Source organism: Dermacentor albipictus, chromosome 9 (genome assembly GCF_038994185.2).
Source record: "Dermacentor albipictus isolate Rhodes 1998 colony chromosome 9, USDA_Dalb.pri_finalv2, whole genome shotgun sequence".
NCBI classification, from domain to species: Eukaryota; Metazoa; Arthropoda; class Arachnida; order Ixodida; family Ixodidae; genus Dermacentor; species Dermacentor albipictus.
In genome coordinates, this window is record NC_091829.1 from 102,613,695 (window position 1) to 102,626,319 (window position 12,625).

The 12,625-nt window shown below is 44.3% G+C and overlaps 1 protein-coding gene and 1 non-coding gene across 7 annotated transcripts in view; one reads left to right on the top strand and one right to left on the bottom strand.

The window, feature by feature from the left end:
• LOC139049594 (phospholipid-transporting ATPase ABCA3-like) overlaps nt 1–12,625 on the top strand; it is a 259,493-nt gene that overhangs the window by 186,319 nt on the left and 60,549 nt on the right. The window lies entirely within an intron of this gene.
• TRNAS-GGA (transfer RNA serine (anticodon GGA)) lies at nt 10,459–10,533 on the bottom strand. Its single transcript has one exon. It is a non-coding gene; the product is annotated as a tRNA-Ser (tRNA).

The window sequence follows — 12,625 nt, forward strand, 5'->3', positions numbered from 1 at the left end:
AGGGTACACAACTTAGCGGTGCCGGTTATCGTAGCGCTCGTTCTGGGAGGCCTGCAAAGGAGATAGTCTGGTGTGAGCAACCTGGCGAGCTATTCTGGCTCGAGAGATGATGTACTAAGCATATATGGTGGGCACGGAGGGATCAAAAGGAAGGAGCGTCTCGAAGGGCAACGCAGGTTTGCGCCCGTACTGGAAAAAAATTGGAGGACGCTTAAGCTTCGCCTTCAAGAGTGGAACACGACAGCGTTCCCGTCGACCCGCCAAGGGGTGTAAGACAATGCGCTACGGCGCAGCGATCACTTACGAGGCGCCCCGCATCGGAAACGGTGAGCGTCGAGCAACGCTGTGTTCGGCGCGGCAACGAAATGTGCGCCTGAGCAAACGGAACGAACCAAAGAACTCGGTGTCTCGGAGGAGGAAACGATGTACGCCAGCCGAACGTCGTGATCGGCACGGGCAGAGAGATAGATAGATAGTATTCTAAAGAAAGGAACGGCGCTTGAGTCTGCAACCCGTGTGGGAGAACGGCGAAGCGTCGTCAGGGGAGAGGGAGTCGGGGCATGCGACGCGCCTGGCACCGGTCCGCGCACAGCCGTGGCGCGCCACCTGTCGGGGCAGTGCCGTACATTGAGAGGAGGGGGTCTTCTGCGTTTGCCGCAAGATGGCTCTGCGTGTGCGGTGAGCACAGAAGAAATGTTGCGGAAACGTACTGCGCTACTCATGTAAGTGCGACTTCTGTAAGTTACATGCTCGTAATTACCGATATACACCGCAGTATAACTTTCTACGGCACGTTTCTAAGGCAACACCGCATTCACTAGAAGCGCTTTTGTACTTCTTTCAAGCATCGAACTCGTGGCTGAGTGGTAGCGTCTCCGTCTCACACTCCGGAGACCCTGGTTCGATTCCCACCCAGCCCATCTTCGAAGTTGCTTTTTATTTATGAAGTGCCTGCAGTGATTTATCGCTCACGGTCAACGCCGCGGACGCCGACGCCTACGACACTGGCTTTTCTGCGACACGAGCTCCTTAACGCTATCGCGTTAAAAGAACGGCGAATAGCCGGCGTCGTCATGCCGGGACGAGTTGTTAGCGAAAGTAACGTAGGGTAGGCCTGGTGGCGTCCCAATCGTGGTGATCCGTAGCGACGTACATAGACAGCATATCCGTGAGAGTTCGGTTGAGGCGCTCGCTAAGACCGTTGGTCTGTGGATGATAGGCTGTCATAAGGCGATGTTCAGTAGAGCAGCTACGGAGGTCAATGGCCTTCGATAGGAAAAAGCGGCCACGATCCGTAAGAAGCTGGCGCGTAGACCCGGGTCAGAGAATGAGGTCACTGAGCAGAATGCCTACAAGGTCTGTACACTGTAAACAAAAAAACACCCAGATGGGCGTTTTTTGCCTGTCCTCTAGCGCTTTCCCTTTTGTACATCTTTTTCCTCCCATTGAATGGGCGTACGATAAAACTCCCATTGACATGGGCATTAATTGGGCACACAATGGGGGTACCGTAATACGCCCACTTCACCCCCATTTGACGGGGAGGTACAATGGGAGTTTTGTGAACGAATTAAAGGCATTTTAGTTTAGTTGCGGCAAGCACGTCGCGAAATGCTTGGTGGCGCGGGTCCCGCGCTTACGCAGCACCAGACGGAACGCCGCAGGCCAAAATGTCGAACGCCGGTGATCAAGGCTCAAGGGAACTCGTCCATCCGTGAGCTGCCACCCGAGCAGGCGTCGCAGCTGCTCGGAGCGAACGCCGGCGTCCTACACTGTGGCCTCCGGTATTCCGTCTGCTGCTGCATAGGCGCGGCGTACCGCCACGAAGCATTTCCCCGCGGGCTCGCCACACGTGGTCCAATCGATGGCACACGGCCACCGCTGAATCGACCAAGTCACGCGCACACGTGGTCCAATGGTGAATGAACCCGTCGCCACCCGTCTTCATTTTTTCCTTTCCCTGATCACAGAGCCCCTCGTTGCAAAGCTTTTATACAATCATCCTAGCGAAAATGCTAGTTAGCAGAAGTGCCTCCGAGGCCAGCAAACGCCTTCGAGAGCAGTTGCTACTTGCTGAAAGGAAAAATGCACGAGACACACACTGACAGCAAAAAAAAATTTATTAAACACCGAATGTAAAAAATATATGTTCACTTTCGGGCCCAAAAGACAGCAAATTTCTGCCCCAGTAAAATAATTGTCTGGATTTTAAAAAAGAATACTGTACATTGTAAGCATGCATGCGAGTTACTAGTATTCTACATGTCCTAACACAATGAAATTAGCAAATGAAAGAAATGCTAAGAAATCTTATCTCGTTGCATACTGAACTGTAACTACATAGCCATGTGTTTGAACTGTTACTTTGCACTGACACTCCACACTTTTGCACAGACTATATATTGAGCTTGCTTGACTAACAGTAAAACTCCATTTGGGCCTAGTTGGTACATAATTCTGAACTTAAACTTACAGCGCAAACATCTAAGACGGACCACAGAAGGCAGATACGGCACACACTGGCGCTAACTGACAACTTCTTTATTTCTTTGTCATCGATGCATATATAAACGCTAGGCCACACAACCGCACAGACTACATTACAGAGATCTACCAAATTACCGCATAAGCAAACGTAGGAAGTCAAATTCAGATGGGTGCAGGGACAAAGATATGTCACTGATGCAATTATCGCCTTGCCTTTTTATGTGGTAGGCCTCTAAGGCAAGCTGCGCATGCTCATTCTTGCTTTTTCCAAGAATCGACGTCCTATCCAGTCGTGTCTCACAACTGTTGTAAGGGCTTGCATGCGCAACAAGGTGCACTCCTCTACCTACATTCTTGTTTACTTTTGTGCGCATGTTCCCTGCGTGGTCCCTTAAATACATAAGGTCATCTATCAACTCAAGGGAGTTGCTTGCAGGCATAGTGTTCCTTTGGCTTTTTCTTCGCCGAACAAGCTTTTAAAGCTATGCTCACGCACCTGCGGAGAGAGCAGAGGAGGAGGCCAAATTCGGCATAGTGCTTCATATGTGTCGCGCGCTGTCGGCGTGGTTTACACCATTCCAGTCTCATGTGCTAAGATATAGCTTGGCTAGATAGGGCATTGCGTCAATGAGCTACTCAGGGAACATGCGCAAAAAGTAAACAAAAATGCAGATAGAGCAGCGCACCTTGGTGCGCATATAAACTCTTGCAACAATTGTGAGGCACAACTTGACGGGACGTCGATTCTAGGCAAAAGCAAGAATGAGCATGCGCGGCTTACCATAGAGGCCTACCACATAAAAAGGCAAGGCGATAATTGCATCAGGGAGATATCTTTGTCCCTGCACCCATCCGAATTTGACTTCCTACGTTTGCTTATGTGATAATTTGGCAGATCTCTGTAATGTAATCTGAGTGCCTGCACGGTTGTGTGGTCTAGGGTTTATATTGCATCGACGACGAAGAAATAAAGAAGTTGTTAGCCTCGATGTGTCGTATGTTCCTTTTGTTGTCCGTCTTAGGTGTTTGTGCTGTAAGTTTAAGTTGCTTGACTAAGCCATTCTAAATTAACAGTGGCGTGTGTAATGAGGCTGATCAGTGGTACATTGCATGGACTAGCACACAAATATGATAAATGGCAAAGTACTAAATTAAGAAATTGGGACTCAACACACAAACAAGCTACATAATTTAGTGTAGTGACTGGGCTATATTTCCGAGCAGGCTATTAAAAATAAACCGTATATTACAAACCAGAACCAACCTGCTGATTATGAGACGTGCCATAGCGAGTAACCCCGGATTAATTTGGACAACCTGGGGTTCTTTAACATGCACCTAAATCAAAGTACACGGGTGCTTTTGCATTTCACTCCCACTGAAATGCAGTTTTGTTTATGACTAGATTTGCGAAAGTTCCGAACAGGATCCCCCCTATATTTTTACAGTGGGCACTCTTTAAATGGAGCCTCAAGGGGCCAGGGAAATTGGTTCCATTTACCAGGCATTCTATTTAGTGCGAGACATTGCAGAGAGCCAACCAACCATCAGGATGGTGTCCTGTTTAAGCGGCAGTTTCGCTTAAGCGATTTTCCTTTAGGAAGGTTCCACTGCAGTCCTTAATAGTGGATGAGTTGTGTTCTGCATGGACACTTTAGCATGGCTACCATGTTTAGTTGAATATTGTGCAAGCAGCAACATTTCACTGTACCCAGTGCAATATATAAAGCCAGCAATGTAACATGCTGCAAATGCAGCCACGAACACTAACTCCCCTATCATACCCAATAACAGCCTCTTTAGACGAGATTAGTACTGTTTTCTCATGTTTAAGTGCATTGTTTTCAGAAATCAAATCCTCCTGATCACATTGGTTTCCAATCATGTCATTCCCCGCGCTGAGGTCATTTGAGACTGCATTTAATTGCACTTCAGATAGCATATTGGTCTTATTTAAAAAGCACATAGCATCACAGTCACCACATAGATATAGAAGTCGAGCTGCAACGCAGTAGCAGACATTCTGAGGTAGATGCCTAACTATTCTTTTGAATTGGGATGCATACTCAAAACACTGCTATGCAATTGCAGACAGGCTGGTAGTGTAGCAACCAGGACAGATTTAACGGACATACAAGAGCAAAATTCTGTGAGCTTCGAATAAATATTCTCTCTGAGGAACCATGCTGTCCAGTTATGAAATGGGGATCGAAATAAAGTAGTTGGATAGCAAACCTGCATTTCATTAAGTAAATAAAATACTGTTCATGCTACCTTCCAGGGTGCGCCCTACATTCTCTTTCTTTGAATGTGCATTTGTTACCTTGCCATGGGTTGCCAAATATGGGTGTGTTGTTCGTCTAGGGTCTCAGGCTCAGGCTAGAGGAAATATTTCGACAAGGAGACTTGCCAGGTTGAACAACGAATGTCTCAGGCTGGAGCCATTTGGTTCCCTTGCAATGATGTTGGCTCCAGCTTGACTTTTTTTGTTGGACAACTGTTGACAATTAATGTCGCCATCTTTTCATTTACCCTCGTCTTATTCAACCCATTGCTCCACGCAGGAGCTGCACTTTCTTTAAGAATCAAAATAATAATGAGCTCAAAGGCTTTGTGCATGGCTGCGTCCCCAAGTGCAAAAATTCGTTTTCAATGAATGACAGAGTTGGTACCTTTCTTGAGAATTCAATAGCAAGAACCAAAAATTAAGCTAACAGACTAGTTATGACGACAAGTAAACATGAATTGATGTGGAGTGCCATTTCTTCATTTCACACCAGGCTTGGGGCCAGCCCGACTTCTTCCTAAAATTGAGAAAATTTTTCTAATTAATTACGTATTAAGAGTATTCTCTTCATAACCTAAAAATTAAAAAAAATGGTTATTTGGTTATTCATATTTAGTTGGGAACAGCGCGAAGAACACTGGCGAAGTAAGGGCGTATACAGTAATGACACATAGTGCTGGCTGACTACAGATTTTATATTAGAACAGACAAACAGTTAAGTACTTTGGAATGCTTCCTAAAAGCCATAAAAAACCAAAGCAGGAAGCAGTTGTACGAAATAATGTATGTGCATGAAAAATGCACCTGATCATCGGTTTGCAGATATGTGTGCCATTTACTTGTCAGTTAACAAAACATGTGTTACACTGAAACATTTCTCCTACAATTTGGCAATTCTGTGGGCATTGATTATTGCTTGGGTCAGTTGGTTGCTGTTGTTACTGCTATTAGTGTATGGTGAAGTGTAATGTACATGGGGAAGTGCTACTGACAACTACGAACATTGGCAAATTTTGCTGTACAGGATAATGCACGCATTGTCCTGCTGCAGCAAAACTTTCCAGTAAACTTTCACAGTTCTCTGTAGTACTTTCTCATCTGTCTTCACCATACTATAATATGCGCCACCAACTGACACAAAATTCTACCCTTCTGAAGTTCCTACTGCTACTTCGCACTCGTCACATTCAGGCTGCCAGCCATACTGAGCCCAATGTAATATAACTGCATGGACTGGCAGCTCCTGTCATGGATTTACTCTGGTGTAATGGCACCACAGAAGCAAACGAAGACAAAGACATGCAGGACACACGTGCTTAACCTCAACTCTGGCTTCAATAAGAAAACAGACATATACAACACGCAGTGACACGAAGTGACGTTATTAATTCAAAAACGAATTCTTCGTGCAATTTAATTGAGAATGACTGATGCATTTGTCCTTTTCACGCTAATCTGCCAAAGCTTAACTATCTTATGTACATTTGCTCATAATTTCTGGCAACGAGTTTCGAAGAACACTGGAACGGAGCACTCTATTTTGCAGTGCATCACAATGTGCGGATGAGAGTTGTTGCACACAAACTTCATTAGCCTCAATCTCAAATTATTACAGTGCGTGTCTATGCTATGCAAGCATGACTGGATAGGAATGGCAGACTGTACATAACCTCCGTTGCACAGTGCAACGCCTGCAAATTGTGCTGCACGCAACAAAGAAATTAGTTTGTTTTCCTGGCTTCAGTCTTTTTTTCTCATCAGAGCAAATCTCTCTTCACATGTATCATACAAAAAAAAAGTTTGCCCGTAGGGACCAGCTACACAATTACTTACGAAAATTCCAAATGCATACTTAACAACTGCAACCACTTCTTTACTTCATCATCTCATTCATTATATTCCCTAGTCATGCTTGATTTAGTTGCGCAAATCCTTTTTCTCAGGCCCTTGTTAGGATAGTTTTGTGCTGCAACAAAAGGCAGAAGCCAAAAAAAGGAAGAGGTTGGTTGTGGCTTGAAGCACAATATGCATCTAGTGAGCTAGGCCGCAAGCGTTGTGTAGTCTGCTGCCATCACAAGGCCGTGCCTACATCGGACAGATAGGATGCTCTATTAATGCGAAATCAGGGAGATTGAGGCAGTTTGAGTCATCTGTGTGAAATAACACTCCCTCTCACAATGGTAAATGCTGCAAAGAATGTGACAGCGGTCCTGTGTTCCACAAAACTTGCGTTGTAGCGAGGTATTATGACCTGACAACACGCAAGGTAATTGTAGTTTGCAACATTTAAAAAGAATGATAAATGTATCAGTGATCCATTAGTTGCACTGCATAAAGAATTTATTTTAACAGATATCATCACATAATGTCTCCACCTGTTATTAAATATTGCGTTTCCTTATTTTAAAGCTTGAACGGAGATCCGGTGCTTGTGTCATGCGTACATATCTTTCTTCGTTTACTTTTTGTGGTGCCAATACACCAGAATTTGCATAACCAAATGGCCACACTGATTTTGTCACGTTATAGTGGTGCTTGCAGAGCCTCGCAAACAGCAGCCTATTTGGCCAAAACAACCCGCCGTGGTTGCTCAGTGGCTATGGTGTTGGGCTGCTGAGCACGAGGTCGCGGGATCGAATCCCGGCCACGGCGGCCGCATTTCGATGGGGGCGAAATGCGAAAACACCCGTGTGCTTAGATTTAGGTGCACGTTAAAGAACCCCAGGTGGTCAAAATTTCCGGAGTCCTCCACTACGGCGTGCCTCATAATCAGAAAGTGGTTTTGGCACGTAAAACCCCAAATATTATTATTATTATTTGGCCAAAACGTGCTTTTGTACATATGATTTTCCAAAAAGAAAAGCTGCGAAAAGGTAACAGTATCAACAGCAGTAGGTTAAATCCACTGCAATGCTTTACTTTTCTGCCTTTATTATTCGTTACACCTAAGTGGATAAGCCAGAGTGTGAATGTTACAGAAATGCACCAAATAAGTTGTTGAAATTATGAAAAAATGTTAACGCAACTAAGCATAGATTTATGTACAATAATAGACACCACTCAGTTTCTTTCCTTCTGACGCAAACGTAGTATATCTTATTTTTTTGGCATGAAGAAAAGCATATGTAGACCAGGCAATATTTGAATGAGAGCCGTCACGATTACGCACCACTATGTGACCATTAGGGTACATACACTGTAAATAGTACAGATGATGTCCCGAATATCCCAAGTGCAACATGTTAGCGAAAGCAGCAACCATTAACCCCGAAACTAATCAAATCCCACAAAAAATGGCTGTGGCTTGGCTAAGATTAAGCCCAAGATGCGAAGCATACTAGCCTTTATTTTAGTTGTTGAACCACTGTTTAGCCTGGTGAACTGCTGTTGCTTGGCTATATTTGGTTCGGCTAGACGAAGAAACAACTCATGCAGGCGAGCGCACGAGCTGAGACCCCGCTATTTAGCTACGCGGCCGCAAGCGAGCGCACGAGTTGAGCCTCCGCTTTTGCAGCTGTTATGACCTCATATGGTAGCTATGCGGCCACGCGCGGCGCAGCAAGGAAGAGCGTGGTTGTGCAGCTAGTATGCTTCGCATAATAACAAAAAAGAGATGTATGTGTCAGTGCAGCACCTGTCTTCTGAAATTACAGGAAAGTGGCATGCTTGTTAACAAACCTACAACCAAGGCATAATGTGGCCAACCCCTGCCTCTTTGTGCACTTTCGTGCCTTTGACAAGGTGTTACTAGATATTTATTTGCTTGTCTGTTGCAAAAACACATCAATTATCAGGTCCGTGCACAGTACACCATGCCATTTATCTATGCGGACTCACTTTGTGTCCTTAGCACTGCTCTAACCTGTTCAGAACTAACAATCGCAAAAAGACTTGTTCTACTTAAATCTACATGCCTGAACATGCGGGTTCTGCAGTTGAAATAAGGTAATTATAAGTAAAACGAATGACGTGTTCTGATGAACTTTGTTTTCATAATCTAATTGTTTATTTGGACACATAACCAGTCAGATCACTCACACTAACACAAGAAAACAAATTCAACACACTGGTTTATACTGGTTGGTGCTTTTTTGACTTTAGTACACATTGAACAAACGACAGGCAGTGAGAAATACCAACAACCACTAACTTCCAGACGGCGTTATTGGTCACATGTGCACATGATATAGCTACAAAAACCCAAACGAAAGTAAACAAAGAAAAAACTACATTTTAACAGAAAAAGAACAAGACAAAACAAATTTCTTCTGGTAGCTAAGTCACAATCAAGGTGCAAATGCCAGCTATAGTTCGGCAAGCACACATTTAGTTATTTTGCTCAGTCGCTCATGATCACAATTTCTTGTTTGACAGCAATACTGACGGGACATCTGTGCACATCTTTATTGCACATGCCATTTTTGCTCGCCCCAAAATCCTTCTGTGCTAATTCATTTAGTACCTGCTTCGCCTGTACTGGCGTTGCAGGGGGATATACATTCTGTGTAACATAACTTACAGTCAAATCAAGCAAACAAAGCAGGGAGGGAATTATCTTTGAAAACTATGCAATCATTTGCAGGCGGAAAAACCTTGCAGTCCCTTTGGTCCAAGGAAAAAACAATGTGAGGCATCAACACTAAGTAAAAAAAAATTAATAAACGTGTTTAGTGTAATCTCTTCCTTGTGAGGTATGATGATAGCCTTACCTATATGAATTTCCATATCTCTACATGTTTGGAAGAGTATATGCTGTGAAATAACTTTACCTGAAGAGATTTCCTAGTCTTTTCAATGCTGCCATTGCAGCTTACCCTTACTCTTAGTAATACAAAGCCATTTATTACGACTTCAAATTTTGAATTTGAGAGCCAGCGAATAAAGATATGGTTTTACGGTGTGTCACCGATACCTTCACATAGGTAATAATAATAATAATATATATGGGGTTTTACGTGCCAAAACCACTTTCTAATTATGAGGCACGCCATAGTGGGGGACTCCGGAAATTTTGACCACCTGGGGTTCTTTAACGTGCACCTAAATCTAAGTACACGGGTGTTTTCGCATTTCGCCCCCACCGAAATGCGGCCGCCGTAGCCAGGATTCGATCCCGCGACCTCGTGCTCAGCAGCCTAACACCATAGCCACTGAGAAACCACGGCGGGTCTTCACATAGGTAGTATGAAGCAAACCCAGCCTTGCTTTTTCATCCACTCTGTCCTCTTTGATACTGTCACACGCAGTGGGACGACACTATCGTGAAAAGTGCTGGCAATGGAGGCGAATGCTTTGTCTGTCTCTCACTTCAATGCATCTCTGAAACTACAGATTATGCAACCCCCAGTACTAAACACGTGGGAAGACTGTGCACATAATACCACGCCATATCAGCACATCTAGTCTTTCCACACGCAGCAGATCACCTCTAGAACAGGGTGTGCAGGCTGCAGATGTGCTCAGCTGCGCTAGAAATGAAGACACACATGGACTGGGCCCCCCTGAGGGCCCCCTTAAAAGCTCAGTTTGTCATATTTTGTTTCTGCAATAGGCTAGTGAAAAGAGTGAATTTGCTTCGTTCCTGAATAAAGGGAAAGTCAGACATCCACCCGTTCGTAGTATTTGCTACAAAGGAAACCCATACGGATTCCTCGAAAGGAAGGCCTCATAGTTGAAGAAAAATTCGTCCTGGTCCGGGACTCGAACCCGGGACCACTGCCTTTCCGGGGCAGCCGCTCTACCATCTGAGCTAACCAGGCGGCTAGCAGATGGCAGGGCGAAGTCGAATTTGTTGACAACACAAAGCAAAGGCAAGAGTTTGACGTAGTAGTTCTGCGGAAACCCGCAAGGTGGAGAGAAGTAATGAATAAAGGAAAGTCCTGGTTAGCTCAGATCGTAGACCGGCTGCCCCGGAAAGGCGGTGGTCCCGGGTTCGAGTCCCAGACCAGGTCGAATTTTTCTTCAACTATGAGGCCTTCCTTTCAAGGAATCCTTATGGGTTTCCTTTGTAGCAATTGCTACGAACAGGTGGATGTCTGATTTTCCCTTTATGCATTACTTCTCTCCACCTTGCGGGTTTCCGCAGAACTACTACGTCAAACTCTTGCCTTTGCTTTGTGTTGTCGACAAATTCGACTTCGCCCTGCCATCTGCTAGCCGCCTGGTTAGCTCAGACGGTATAGCGGCTGCCCCGGAAAGGCGGTGGTCCCGGGTTCGAGTGCCGGACCAGGACGAATTTTTCTTCAACTATGAGGCCTTTCTTTCGAGGAATCCGTATGGGTTTCCTTTGTAGCGATTGCTACGAACGGGTGGATGTCTGATTTTCCCTTTATTCATTGCTTCATTCCTATTGAGAAATGTTATGCACATGGTAGAAAAATTATGAAAGTAGAACATTGTATTACTTTTCACCCCTCTCAGTTGGAATATCATACAAATGCATAAGCAGCCATTTTTGCCTTGTTTCGTCTAAGATGTTTTTTCCATGCTGAAAGAAAGGCATGTGGTTAAAGAATAAGCTTGGTTGCAGCATGTAAAGGAATTGTGTAATGTCACAAAGGTTGCTGAAATCAAAATATATTTGTGATTTCCTTGAGACTGGAACACTCAAAAGGAAAACGATCTTTTAAACAGGCTAAGAAAAAGCCACAGCACACGCACGCATACTAAGCCAGGGACTAGTACATCAAACTGATATGAGAAGACTTTCAAAAAAGAATCTTTCCCGGTTTGGTAAAATTTTTAAAACAATGGTTAACACCTGGCCCCACACCTTAAATCTAGAAGAAATAAAGTTCTTAAGTTATTCTGTGTTCTTTCTTGAACCCCACAAATCTGCCTAGAAAAATGGGTCAAGTCTACATCTGTGGCAGGGTGTGAAGAAACTCGCTTTAGCTGGCTGCAGTGCTCCCTGTGATGAATATTCAGGCAGAAAATTGTTACTCCAATATGACTGTGCCCCCAAGAAAACCAAATGTGGTAGACTACACAATGCACATGGGAAAATCTTTAGTCCATGCTTGCTGGCACCCTGTCTGTATAGGCCTCTAGAATAATTGTGGCCCTCACGTGCTGTAATCTTTCCGTGGCATAGAAAACATTGTGTGATACCAGCTGTGAAGTGTTAATCAGTTTAATCAGCAGTTTAATCATGGCAGCTGTTCATTCACTGTTACTTCTAAGTGTTTACATGTTTTAAGCATTGCTTGTGGGCATCTTGGCTCCAAAACAACCTAGACCTTACATCCCAGTCTGGTGTGTAGTGTAACAGAGGCTTTTATTGGAGCAACTTGATGCTTTTATATTAGTTATTCAGTTGGCATGATCTTTCACAAAAGAGCTATAGGAAATTTTGCTGCAATAACCCTACTGTTTTTATAGCATTTGTCGTGGGGAGTGCAGCTTGCCCCTTTTGTCAGAGTTCTTGCTGAACGACGATTTATTATCAGTCTGTTATATGTGGAACTTGAACAGCTGATATTTTTCTCCTCAATCCACACATCTGCTGCACTTCTGCCAGCATCTCTACGCAGGGTTTCCTAGGTGTACTTTGTGGCGCAAAATACATTTCTTGAAAAGGGACAGAAAAAAGGAAGACAGTGAAGTGCCAAACTATCAACTGTTTAATGACAGCCTGAACAAGCCTATAGAAGAAAATACAACTTCCGCTCATGCGCAGGGAGCCAAGGTGTGACAGAACATGATGGTCATGATAACATACTTTGGATGAAGCACATTTCTGCGGAATATAGTACGATAGATGTACCGCTGACACAATCAGACCCTTTCTTTTTAATATAAAATGCTTCCAACAATTCCCTTGCAGTTCCGCAGAAATGTGCAGAAATATGC